Source organism: Gossypium hirsutum, chromosome D02 (genome assembly GCF_007990345.1).
Source record: "Gossypium hirsutum isolate 1008001.06 chromosome D02, Gossypium_hirsutum_v2.1, whole genome shotgun sequence".
Lineage (NCBI taxonomy): Eukaryota > Viridiplantae > Streptophyta > Magnoliopsida > Malvales > Malvaceae > Gossypium > Gossypium hirsutum.
The window spans coordinates 41,555,252-41,568,718 of NC_053438.1; the positions used below are offsets into that span (position 1 = coordinate 41,555,252).

Here is a 13,467-nt window from a genome sequence, read left to right on the forward strand (position 1 = left end):
GCGATAATAACGAAAATAAAATAAATAAAGAGACAAATTAATAGCATACAAAATAACAATGCATATAAACAAATAAAATTAAAACATCCATTAAAAATAAAATGTTGATGAAAATGTAAATAAAGAAATAAATAAAGAAATGAATAAGATTTAAAAAAGGTAAAAGATATATATATATATATGTATATGTATATATATATGCATAGAAGAATTGTAAGATAAGAAATACGTATAAGTATATATATGTTAGCAAAAATAAAAGTATGTATATAGATATATTATAAAAATAATATACGTATGTATATATATATGTATGTATTAAAATTATGAAGTATAAAGAAAAATATATGTGGATATATATATGTATATGAATTGTAAAATATGTGAAAAATATGTATGTAAGTATGTATATATACATAAAAAGATTTGTGTATATAAAAATGATGAAATGTATGAAGATATACAAGTATGTATGTATATATAAATAAGTTGTAAAAAATATAGATACGTGTATATTGATATATATTGTAAAAATGTATATATAATCAAATTTGAAATTTGAAAGAGGTATGAATGAGTAGATAATTATAATAATAATAAAGTAAGTAATAATAATAAATATAATACTAATAATAGTAATAGTAGTAGTAATAATATAATAAATGAAAGGGATTAAATCGAGACTAGAATAAAGTTCAAACTCAAAATTAAAATAAAAAAGGCATAAAAGGGACTAAATTGAGGCTTAGACAGAATTTAGGGTGCCAATCTTAACAAAATAAATAATAAAATCAGAATAAAAGGCCCAAATGAACGCGTGCGAGAACGAGGGGGACCAACCGGGAAATTATCCCAGTCTCTCTAAACTCGTCGTTTTAATAAGGACCAAAATGAATCGAAAGTAAAATTTCATGGCCAAATTAAGAAATTAAAAAAGATAAAAGGTAGCTCTGAATTGAAACGCGCTGAAGAATATAAGGACCAACGCGGAAAATATCCCCAAAGCCAAAACGCGCTGATCTTGGGCATAGGACGGGTCGGGTCGCGGGTCAGAGACCAAAACTACGCCGTTTTTGGCCTCTGAACCCCAAGCCAAAGAGGCTTTAAAAGCTCAAAAAAAACCTAATTCATATGCAGCCGCAAAAAATAAAAAAATTAAAAAAGGAAAATAAAAAACCCCATCCCTCATACTCGGTCGAAGACCTTCTTAGGCCTCCGTCGCGCCACCTCGTGGCCATCGGTCGACGCCGGAAATGAAGGCCATTTAACCCAGTTTTGTGGCGTCCTTGAGAGCCAGGCTCTCTCAACCCCGAAACAAAAGAGAGGTTCTCGACCCCTTGGACCCGATTCGGGCGACGGAGGAGAGACCCTCCGGCGGTGCAACCTCGGCCACTTCCGGTGAGTTCCCCTTTCCCTTTTATTTTATATATATTATTATATATACATATATATCTGATCCAATAATAAAAAAAATAGACAGAAAATAGATCCAGAAACAGAATAAAAAGAGAAAAGAGGAAAACCTTCTCTTTAATTTTTTCGATTTTTTATTGATTCTCTTCAATATATTTTTTACATTCCTTCCTTTTGTTCTATTGCAATCGGTCTATATATCTAAAAAAATACAGAATAATAAAAGGAAGAAAAATACAAAATCTGTCATTCGCTATTTTCTTTTCTTCTTTTGTTTCTTTATGTGTTGCGTTGTCCTTGTTTCATTTGCAGGTACAGTGTACGGAGGCGTGTGGCGTGGAGGCGTTGTGCGCGTGCGAGGGCAGAGGCTGGGTCCTGGTTGCTGCGGCGCTGGGATCTCCTAGGGTTTTTCATTTCTGATTTTTCTTGTTGGGCCGCTTCGTCATTGGGCTAGGGTTTTAGACATAAAAATTTTTGTTTTTATTTTTATTTTGATTTGATATATATTTTTATTAAAGGCCGGGCAAATATTGGGCCTTACACTTATCTTTTGAAAATGTTGTAGCTTGATCCCCGTTCATTCTCGGGTCAACCTTAGAGCTTACGTAAGCTCATTTGATACTTGAAAAAAGGTTTAAAATAGTATTGAATGCTTGACATGATCAAATTTACTATAATTTTACTATTAATTATTTGTAATTAGTCTGTTTTGTACTGTACCATTTCTTAATTTGATCTCAACGACGGGGACGGACGAGGGGTGTTATAACTTGAACCGGTAGAAGTTTTCGAGGACCCAAAAATATCTAGAAAATCACTTGTTTCGGAACCTAGAGGTTTGGCATCAAAACATGGACTTAGGAAACTCAAAAATCAAGTTTTAAACATTAAGGACACCTGTTAAAACACCTTCAAATATATAGTATTATATAACATGCTTCAAGTATACTTTAAGTTTAACATGAAAACCTAGCTTAATGACATTCAAGACATTGATAAAGTGAATGAGAGGCACTATGAATGCCAACATAGCTAAGACCTTAATATATATTAGATTCAACAAAAACATAGGAGCTTCCAAAACATCAATCCAATATCAACTACTCATGACACCAAAAATCAATCTAAACTAACATGACCAAACATATACCCATCTTAGATACATGCACAAGATACAGGCACTTGAAATTCTACTCATGACAACTTGTTGATAGTGCTTCCTAGTCAAGATGGCTTCGAGAATCTGAAAGCATATATTTGCTCGCATGAACAACGTCGCGTAAGACTATAAATTCTTAGTGATCTCAATTGAAAAGTGCTATACTCACCTTTCTAGGGAGGACCTATAATACATGGCTCAACAAGCTTCATATATTCATGTTAGTTTTTTTTAATATTTTTTATGCTCATTTTATGGTCCATGTTCTTCATATATTCATGTTAGTTAATAACATATATTAATACACGAGAATATAAGAATTCATACCAATATAATAGCATACAAGTTTTTACAAAATCCAACCAATGGGCCATGATCAAATACTATCATAAGCTAAGCATTTAACTAAAATTTAAATGAAATGGTCTTCTAACCTTTCTAATTGATGGACAACAATAGAAAGAATTGTGAACGATTTTCTTTCCTATTTGGTTTTCTTACACGATGGTGAGGGAGAAGATGAATAATTGTTTTTCATCTCTCTCCGACTATCATACTTATATTATAAAAGATTATATAATTAACTTAACAAATATATAATTAATGAAAATGATTTAATAAAGCTAAAGTTAGTGGAAACGTAAAGACTAGATCATTTCTAGCCATTAACATTAACTTCCTCATGGTCTAATTGCATTTAGGCCTTTGGCTTATTTCCATTCTAAGAACTTGACTAAATATCAAATCTAAATTCTCTAGTTTAAGTTAATAAAAATTTAGTCTCTGTACTATACTTAAATCACTTTTCAATAATTTATTTAATAATGGACTTAATAATTCTATTTGTTAAATCCATAGTCGTCTCATAACCTTTTTAGTTTAAAATATTACACAATTCGAATTAAGAAATCTGACCTCAAAACTGAATTTTTCAACACGGTTGTAAATTACGTTATTATACTACTTAAATTCATTTTTTGTTGTCTTTCTCATTATCATGTTTGATTAAATAAATATTCCACATTAACCAACATTTGTACTTGAAATTTTATTTACTTGGTTACTGGTACTATACGAATTTTGACATTGAAAATTTTGGGACATTACATAAAAAGTTATAAATTAGCCTTTGAGAGGAACTCTTTGTTTGAAAATTTTATTTCTTGTTTTTATGAGGGTTTACTTAAGGTTTTGAGCAAAAATCCTTAAGAGGAAGTGGCTCTATCTTTGCCTATATAAAAGATAGTAATTGTAAATGTCAAACGTTGTCTTTAAAAGGTTTCAAATTAATGAATTTGAAAAAAGAAACACCACCAAAAAAAAATACTCACATGTAGTGCTCATTCATTCTTCCCCTCTCCATTGTTACGATCTTTCTTAAAAAACCAATAAGAAGTGCTCTTGAGTGTGGACACAATGAGGGATCAAACCACTTAAAGAACCGACATGAACTCCTAAACCATTGCCTATAGGTTTTTTGTAACCAAAAAACCTTCTCCTAAGGTTTTCATTAGATCACAACATCCATAAGGAATTTGGACATCCACAATAGCATATTGGGATTGCATTAAATGCATCCATTGTTGTCGTTGAACGTCAATTCACTTTTTGGCAAGTTTTAAAAGTAACATGTTTTAATCCCTTTCTTAATGTATTAGATGCGTCCATTGTTGTCGTTGAACGTCAATGCGTTTCTGGTAAGTCCTTTAAAGTCATGTTTTTATACTTAGGAGAGCATTTGGGAGCAAAACGAGTGAAAACCGAAAAATTGGAGCAAGGTACAGGGGCCACACGGGTTAGACCATTCCATTCGACCTACTACACGACCATGTGGTAGGCCGTTTCGATTTCACAAATTGCATTCTGAACAACGGAAAAATGTAATTTTTAGGGTTTTTGGGCATTTTGAGACATTGTAAACTCTAATTTATATAGGTTTTTTTTTCTAGTAGTTTTTACCACCTTTTTCCTTAAAAATAATACTAATGTCGAGTATTTGTTAATTAATTTAGTGAACTTTACTTAAACCTCGATAATGGACATGAATTTATAAAATATGTAAATTTGTGCTTTATTACATGAATTTTGTGCATAAATTAAATTAATTTCATGTTATTTATTAATGTGTTATATTTAATTATGCAGTGGGGCCATGAAGTTGATTTAATAAAGAGTGGACGGTTCTGTGACCCATAAAATAATTAGACTTGTCCACCATGTAGAATAATTTTAACCGGGTCAATTAACACCTTGTTGACCCATTTAGCATGGTTTTGTCGTGTGGAGACGATAACTCTTTTACTTGATAACGATTGCATACACTTGCACAAATTGAGCGTTACACCTATATATGAAAAAAAAAGATAGGAGGGATCTGTCACAGAATACTACATAAAACAACTCGAAAAAAAAACAATTGAAGTTGATTTCTTAGGAGATTATCATGAGTTTCTTTGTTTCTTTCGGATATACTGTGTTTTGGATGTTTTTATTTGTAAGCATGAACTAATTTTCTAAATACCTAGGCGAGATGAACTTTATGATGAATTCTGTCTTTTGATTTTTATTTTACACAATAAAGGCTCAGATCTTGTTCTCAATTATGTGTGCTCAATTTTTAGTTTGATATTTCTAGATTATTGATCCATGTTTGATGTGCTTAAATCAGAGGAGGAATAGACCCTATTTAATAGTAAATCTTGTGTAATTGAGTGGAGTTGCATGTAATCCTAGAAATAGGATGACATAAATCTATCGGATAAGAGTCGAATCTAATAGGGGAATCCATAGATCGAGTTAATGCGATAATAGCGATTTTAATTAAAAAGAAATTTCAATTAATCAACCTAGAGTAAGTTGCTCCTATTCTTGAAGAGAGATATTAGCATAATTTAGGGATTTTTATGGATCAAGATACTAAGTGAATAAATTGCGTAATTTAGATTGATAGTGACAGATAAAATCTAGGTGAATTCTTTCCTGGGTATTGTTTCACTTATTGGTTGTTTACTCGATTATTTTCCTGATTCATTCTTTGTCATGTTCGCAATTAATTAACTTAGTTAATTTTAGTTTTAATTAATCACTCCAATTATTCGATTAAATAATAGAAATACGGTAATTACTTCTACTTTTAGTCTTTGTGAGAACGATATCTTTGCTCGCCTAGCTATACTATTAATCTATAGGTGCACTTGCCTTAGATTTTTAGTTAGTTTCGTGGATATCACTTCCCTTTTCCCCCATGGTTGAGGCAACCCCTGAAAAAGATTCAGAGATAGTAATTTTCAATTTTAGAGTTTCACTTAAGGTAAATAAAGTAAAAGAAAGGGATTAGCAATATTTTTATCTAATTATGTGGAAAATAAACACGAAAAGAATGATCCCGTGTGGAAATGAGGTGGCATGCAATGTTAGATGTCGTTAAGGAGTTAATAGTCAAGTGACTAACATGAAAGACTTTCATAACATGGGTGATTAAATTGCAAGTTTTTTGTTCTAGGTGACCAAAATGAAATTGCCCCAAAAGTTGGACCACCGATTGAATATTTTATCCTAATTTTTAAATATAAAATTTATTGAGTTAAAATAGGATGACTATTGTTTTTGGTTTGAATTATAGTTTTTTTGGGGAATAATATGAAAAAAATTACCTGAATAATATGGAAAAAATTTTAATTACCGAAATAATATGAACTATGAATGGGAACACCAAATTGACATGGTGGTTGAGGATTTGGGGTGACTACAAGGCAATAAATGTGTCAGAAAGAGATATGAAATCCTCGTAATGCAAATCAACAATCGACATGCTAATTTGGGTTCTAGATAGCTTCTCATGTTAGAATTTTAATTTTTTTTATATTTTTAAAATCATTTTTTATTTTTTGAATTTTAAAGAGTTTAATTTTTTTATAATTTTTATTTTTAATAAATTATAACTATTAAAATTTTATGTTTTTATGTAAAATATAAAAAAATAAATTTTAAAATTTATTAAAAATTTTATGTACTTTTAAAGGGTGAAGACCAAATTTACAAATATTATAAATTTTGAGGGCTAAAAAAATTATTTATTTTTACATTATTAATTTTATCGGCAAAAAAAAGATGAAAGGATCAAGATTTTTAAATAAAAAAGTATAGCGACTCAATGTCTCGAAACTAAAATTATAATAACTAAATTTTAAAATTTAAAAGAGTATAAAGACCTTTGATATATTTAAGCTTATAAATTAACGAATCCATAATCCAGTATAAAGCTAGAAATATTCCAATATACATAAACAATGTTAGATTTGTAATACCTAAGATTTTGTGTTTCCCTGAAATGCATGGAGACATATTATTAGGAAATAATTTTATATATCAACATTTACCTTTTTCTATAGATAAAAATCTAGTTATTTAATCTATAGAAAATTTTTCAGTGGAAATACCACTGATTGAAAATCATAAATTTATATGAAAAAACAACTAAAGAAAATGAAGCTGAAGATTTATTATTAAAATCTATTTTATACAGAGAATGGGATGAATTCCAATTAGAATTCATGGATATTGAGGAGATAAACAATCTTCTTAATATTGTATAATATTTATTCATAAAGGGAAAAATAGTCCTATTATGAATAAGGTATTCAGAATCTGTTTATATAACAAATCTAGACAAATTTTAAAAAATTATAAAAAAAACATAAAAAAACGTAAAAAAAATGATAAACAAAAAGAATATGATTTTCAGTCCTATAAAACCCTTATAAAACATTGGAAAGAAAAATTTACTAATAGTAATGATCAACTTGAAAGAGTTGAATATTTAAAATTAATAGAAGAACTTTATGAAAAACATAAAGATCTATTTAGTATGTTTAATTATCATTATATGTTAAAATAATAAGACTTTTTGTCATTATTATTAATGGTTGCTTCCATCATGATGACTTCTATATTGACATTACCCAAAATGATGAACGGTAGATATATCTTGATGGCAATTTTCCCATGTACTTTTGATTTGTTGTAGAATATAAGGTGAGAAATCTTCGATTTCTTCATCAGAATTATAAGTTGAGACTTTTATATCTTCATCCTGATCTGGGAATGAAGATTAGATATATATTAAAGACTAAAAAGCAAGTAGCGAGTCCTCAATTCGTTGCCATACACATTGTGAATGGAGATTAGATATTAGGAAATGGAAGTGCAGCCATATCAAAGGGAATTCAAGCTTTAAATTACTATTTGCACCATATGAAACCCAAACTCATTTAATATTTTTCGTCTAAAATAGATACTATTATATGCTCTTGCAGTGAATTATTATTATTTGAATTAGAATTTATGCGGAATGAGAATCAAACTTTAAAATACTATTTGCATTATGTAAGTGTCCAAACTCATTTAATTCGATATTATTCAAAATTCCAACATTATAAGTTATCGAGAACCCAAATCGACATGTCAGCTACCAATTTAGGATTACAAAGATTTCATACCTTCTGACATAATTATTACTTCATAATTATCTCATATTATCAGTCCTTATATCGATTTGATGTTCTTATACACAATCCATATTATATGTAAATAATTTTTTTTATATTATTTCCAAAAAGCCCTTAAATTATTTAAATGTCCATTTCCTTTTGTTGAGATAAGGATGTCAAACTAATTCGGGAAATGCCAAGTTTTAAACAAAGTTGAGCTTAAAGTTAAAAATTAATTGAATGCTTGCTTCAGTGGTTGTGGGTCTTGGTATTGAAATAGAGATCTAGAGTTGAAATCCCTTGCATGGCCAAAGTGGATTAAAACTCTTAAAAGAGTTGTTGAGCTATGAGGAAGTTAAGGGTTAGGTTTTTGTTTCAAGTTCTGTCAGGTGGGGTTTTGCAAATTGATTATTTCTTTGTTCCCTTTTTTCCTTATTCCTTTTCAAATTAATTTCTTTCTTTTTACTATCTTTCGTTAAAACTGTTTGGTGGGGGGATTGTATTTCTTTCTTGATTCATGTCTTGACACGGGTGTGGTGTTAATCTCTTGTTCGATATTTTTGTTGGGTATTTCTAATTCAGTGTATAATTTTTGCTTTGGGCTATTTGGGTTGTGTGGATTACACGGGTGTGTAGGCCACATGGGTGCGTGTGGGCCACATGGGCTGCCCAGTTAAGCTGTGTGGGCTCAAAATTTAAGATTTTTCCTTATGGCCAAATTGTAACAACCCGGTTTTGACCCTAATCGGAATAGTAGTTTCGGGACCACAAATCTGAATTAGAAAAATATTTTTATATATTTTTTCTGTGTTTATTATGTGTGAATTTACTAGTGTGAAAATTTCGTACTTTAATTTCGCCGTTTGAGTGTCTGATTAAATAAAAGGATTAAATCGCGTAAAATAAAAATATAGTGGTTAAATATGAAAGTGCCTAATTGTTGTTGTCTTTATAATTTAGAGGTTTTATTATGCAATTAGCCCACTATGTAAGTTAGTGGATGGCAAAGGACTAATGTAACCTTATTATATATGTTTTATATATATATATATTAGTAAAGGTTAATATAGTAAATTAACAATAAGGTTAATATATGTATAATATAACAAATTAAAATGCCATGTTCTTCATCTTTTGGCCGAATTGGAGAGAAAATAAAAGGGTTTAAAGCTTATTTCATTCGGCACTTTCAAGCTTTGATTAAGGTATGGATTTTGTTCGGTTTTTGATGATTTTTATGTTTTAGAGATCGTTGCTTTGTGTTCTTCAAAACCCATGTTTTAATTTTGTGAATTGTTGATGATTTTGAAATGTGTCATTGATGAATGCTTAGACTTTGTGATAGTTGATGATGAAAAATGAAAGATATGTGATAGATTAATATGTTTTGTATTGGAATTTTTAGTGAAATTGAGTAAATAGGGCTAAATTGTGAAATTAAATTTTTGGGGGACTAAAATGTGAAATAAATGCAATGTGTGAACTTGTATGAGAACCATGAATATTCGGCCCTTGTGTGGTATGGGCAAATTTTGTATAAATTGTGTTTTATGCAATAGGGAGTAAATTGCAAAAAGTGAAAATATTAGGGGCAAAATAGTAATTTTCCAAATTATGTGTTTTTGGATTAAATTGAATGTGTTAATAAATAATTTATCTTATTTTGAATATATTTAGATTGAGAACCAAAGAAATTGGAGTTAGATCGGGGAAAAGCCAAATTAGTCGAATAATCGTCCGACTTCGATTTTCCATCGTCCGAGGTAAGTCTATTAGCTATTTAATTTTTATTAAATTAGTTTATATGTATGAATATCAAATGTATTTATGTTGAGTTAAAATTTAAAAGTATATAAATCGAATGGAAAGTATGAAAATTATGTATATATATGTGTTAGGTTCGAATGAGTATGAATACACAAATATATATACATCAATGCCGTTGTAAATAATTTAGATATGGAACTATATATATAGGTATGTGATGTATTCGAACATAGGTATGTATATATGTGAATAAAATTTGAATTTAGTTAATGTTGTTTGTTATATATGTTTACATGATGTTCGAATAGATATATAAAGATATATATATGTATGTGTATCAAATATTGGTATAAGTTGGATTGAATAAGCATGTATATATATGAATAAATACTTATATATATTGAGTATAAGTAAGAAATTATATGCATATATATGTGTTAATTTTCGAATATGTATATGTATAAATAAGTATAATCTTTGAGTTTGATTAAGGGTATATATTGTATATACTTTAATAATTTTGAATGAATGTCTCTGTGGGAATTGAAGAATATACATGTATATTTTCGAATAAGTTCTGAACATATTTCAAGGTTTAAATGTTAAGTATATTTATATATATGGAAATATCGAATAGGTAATAATATAAATATATAGTTATTTCGTATAAGTGTAAGTATATGAGTTAAAATATAATGTATGAGTTGTATATATATATATGTATTAGTTAATGTATATTTGAGTTTTATAAGTTAAAATAAATTGCATAGATTCTATTTATATATATATTTAGCCGAATATATATATGCTGAATTTTATAAGTTAGATGAAATTTAATAGATTACATGTATGTTAGCCGAATGTATGTATTGAACTCGATAAGTTGAAATTAATCACATGAATTATATGTATGTAGTTAATGTTTGCTTTGAGTTTTATAAGTTGAAGCTTATAATATAGAAGAAAATATGTATAATATTCGAATGCAGGTATTGAGTTCTATGAACCGAATTTAATGATATGAACTATAGAGATGTTATTCAAATGTATGTTTGCTACGAAGATTGGAATAATAATTCAATTCTTGCTGAGATACAATTATTGAAAAGATTTATATGAGATATAAAGAATATCTAGATTTTCTTATAAAGAATTTTGTGGAAGACCAATTTCATACCCGTGGTATTCAGGCTCGATGCTTAGCGGATGTAGTGCCAGTGAATTAATTTAACTTTAAGTCTAGCAGGCTACGTGCCGGTGATCTGAATCAGGTTATAAACCTAGCAGGCTACGTGCCGGTGATCTGAATCAAGTTATAAACCTAGCAGGCTACGTGCTGGTGATCTGAATCAGGTTATAAACCTAGCAGGCTACGTGCCGGTGATCTGAATCAGGCTATAAGCCTAGCAGGCTAAGTGCCGGTGAATATGTTAAATTAAGTGATTATATGCATGTGATATATATATAAATAATTTTGGGTTATATATAATGAATAAATATATGAATACTTATTTATATGTATTCGATGAGCTTATAAATGTTTGGATCTATGTGTTTAGTGAGTAAGTACATATATTGGTTGCTATGAAATTGTTGAATATACATGTATGAAATCGGCACATGTGGATTAGAAGTATAAATGTGCATTTGATTCATGTAGTTGATAAGTAAAAATATAAGCTTTTGACATATGTATTTGGAAGATCATAGATATGCATTCATGAAATGAAAATGATAAGTATATTTGGAATTTGTATATGCAATTAATGATTGTGTACGTAACTTGATTATAAGCATATAATGATTTTTCATATGTTCGTTTATATGTATTTTAGATATGATATAAACTTACTAAGCTATAAAAGCTTACTTTGATTGTTCTTGTTCATTTGTTTTATAGATTTTGGAGACGCGTTACGAGCTCGGGGATCATCAGCATAGTCTGTCACACTATCGACTTCTTTTGGTATTTTGTTAAAAATTTGAACTCGATCTTATGGCATGTATAGGTTTGAGTATATTTTGGTCAGGTTTGGATTGTAAAATATATAAATAGTCATGCGAAAATGGTTTAATTTCTATGTTTGTGATCAGTTTGATTATAAAAATGGTTGTGTTTGTTAGGTAATGCTTCGTAACCCTAATTCGGCGACGAATACGGGTTAGGGGTGTTACACAAACACGTTGTCCCGATCGACCGTGGGCCTTCCAGAGGGTCAGTATGTGATTAAATGTACTATAAAATATGAAATATGGTCATCTGCTTGTGTAAACTCTGTTATCTGTAAGTATTCTTTTTTTTAGATGCCATGTGATAAGTAAACCCTAAAAATGTTATGTGTGTAATTTGTTTATGATATGTCATGCATGTAAAGCTGTAGTATGTAAGGATTCTGCTCTGATTATATCTGTTTCTAGGATGAGCTATATAATGTGGGAAAGATGTTTCTATGAGTGGCAATACCTCGCCATTATACTGGCAGCACAATTGCAAATATTCTGTAAGTGTCTTAACAACACTAAGTGGCGTGTAGGGTTGGATGTGTGTTTCATACTCCATATGGTGTGTTAGGATGGTCAGAGAGGATGCGTATTGGACGGGGGTAGGAAATATGTCTGTATCCATACTGTTCTGTTATGACCCTGTACTGTTAAATCTGTCTGATACTAATTATCTGTTTGAGCTATTTGTTACACACTGAGTTTTGAAAACTCACTTTCTATTTGACTATTATTTTCAGGTAACCCTCAGACTTAGGCGTATTGATGCAATCGGGAACTTGGTTAAATCATTATTTTCTTAAATTTGACTTATTTAAATTTGAGTTTTAAAGTCATGTAAATTTTGGACTCTCCGGACATTTTGGACTGTTTTGGGTTTAGAACTTTATTTCTGTATTTTGCTTAATATCGTTTAAACTTTTAATCGACAATATTCACTTTTCAGCAAAATTAGTAGTTTTCAAACAACGAACAGTGTCTTCCAAAATATCATTTTTTAAGGAGTCTCTGCTGCAAAATTATAAGTTTTTAGAAAACATAACCAAATAACGTTTTCAATACTAAAATTCGGATAAGATATGTTTTCGAATAAATCGGGTTTTTAAGAGTTTATGACTATTATCAAAATTTATGAAAATTGAAATTTTGAATCAAATTATGTAACACTTCATGATCTGGCCATAACATCTAGGTAGGGTCTGAGTTGTTACAATTCATATAAACCATAAAATATAATTTTGATTTTTTCAAGTTCCCCCTAAGTGGAGTTGAATTGAATAGCAAATATTTAGGGCTAGTTTAGCATTGTTTTAGAAGTGTTTTTAAAAAGTGTCTGTGAAAAAATACTTTTGAGAAATACTTTTGAAAAGTTTGGTTTAAGATTTAGGTGTTTAGCATTGATGTCAAAAAGTGTTTTTGAGAAATAAAATGTCCATTTTAGACATGATATTATAAAGTAATAAATATGTATTTAAATAATGTTCAAATTAGTTAATATTATGATATTTCAGCAAGAATATAAAAATAATTTATTATAACTTGTTGTTAATATTTTAATATATGAAATATAAATTTTAAATATTTTTAAGCAATTAATATTAATTATTTATAAAATTTAATTAGAATATATAAACTATA

At 29.1% G+C, this 13,467-nt stretch overlaps 1 long non-coding RNA gene across 2 annotated transcripts; it reads left to right on the plus strand.

The window, feature by feature from the left end:
• Positions 1 to 9,116: 9,116 nt before the first annotated feature.
• Positions 9,117 to 12,761, plus strand: LOC107908118 (uncharacterized). 2 transcript variants are annotated; one of them, XR_001686914.2, is made up of 3 exons: positions 9,117 to 9,266; positions 9,739 to 11,794; positions 12,247 to 12,761. It is a non-coding gene; the product is annotated as an uncharacterized lncRNA (long non-coding RNA). The 2 variants fall into 2 exon arrangements; XR_005910287.1 differs by having other exon boundaries at positions 12,570 to 12,761.
• Positions 12,762 to 13,467: the final 706 nt, after the last annotated feature.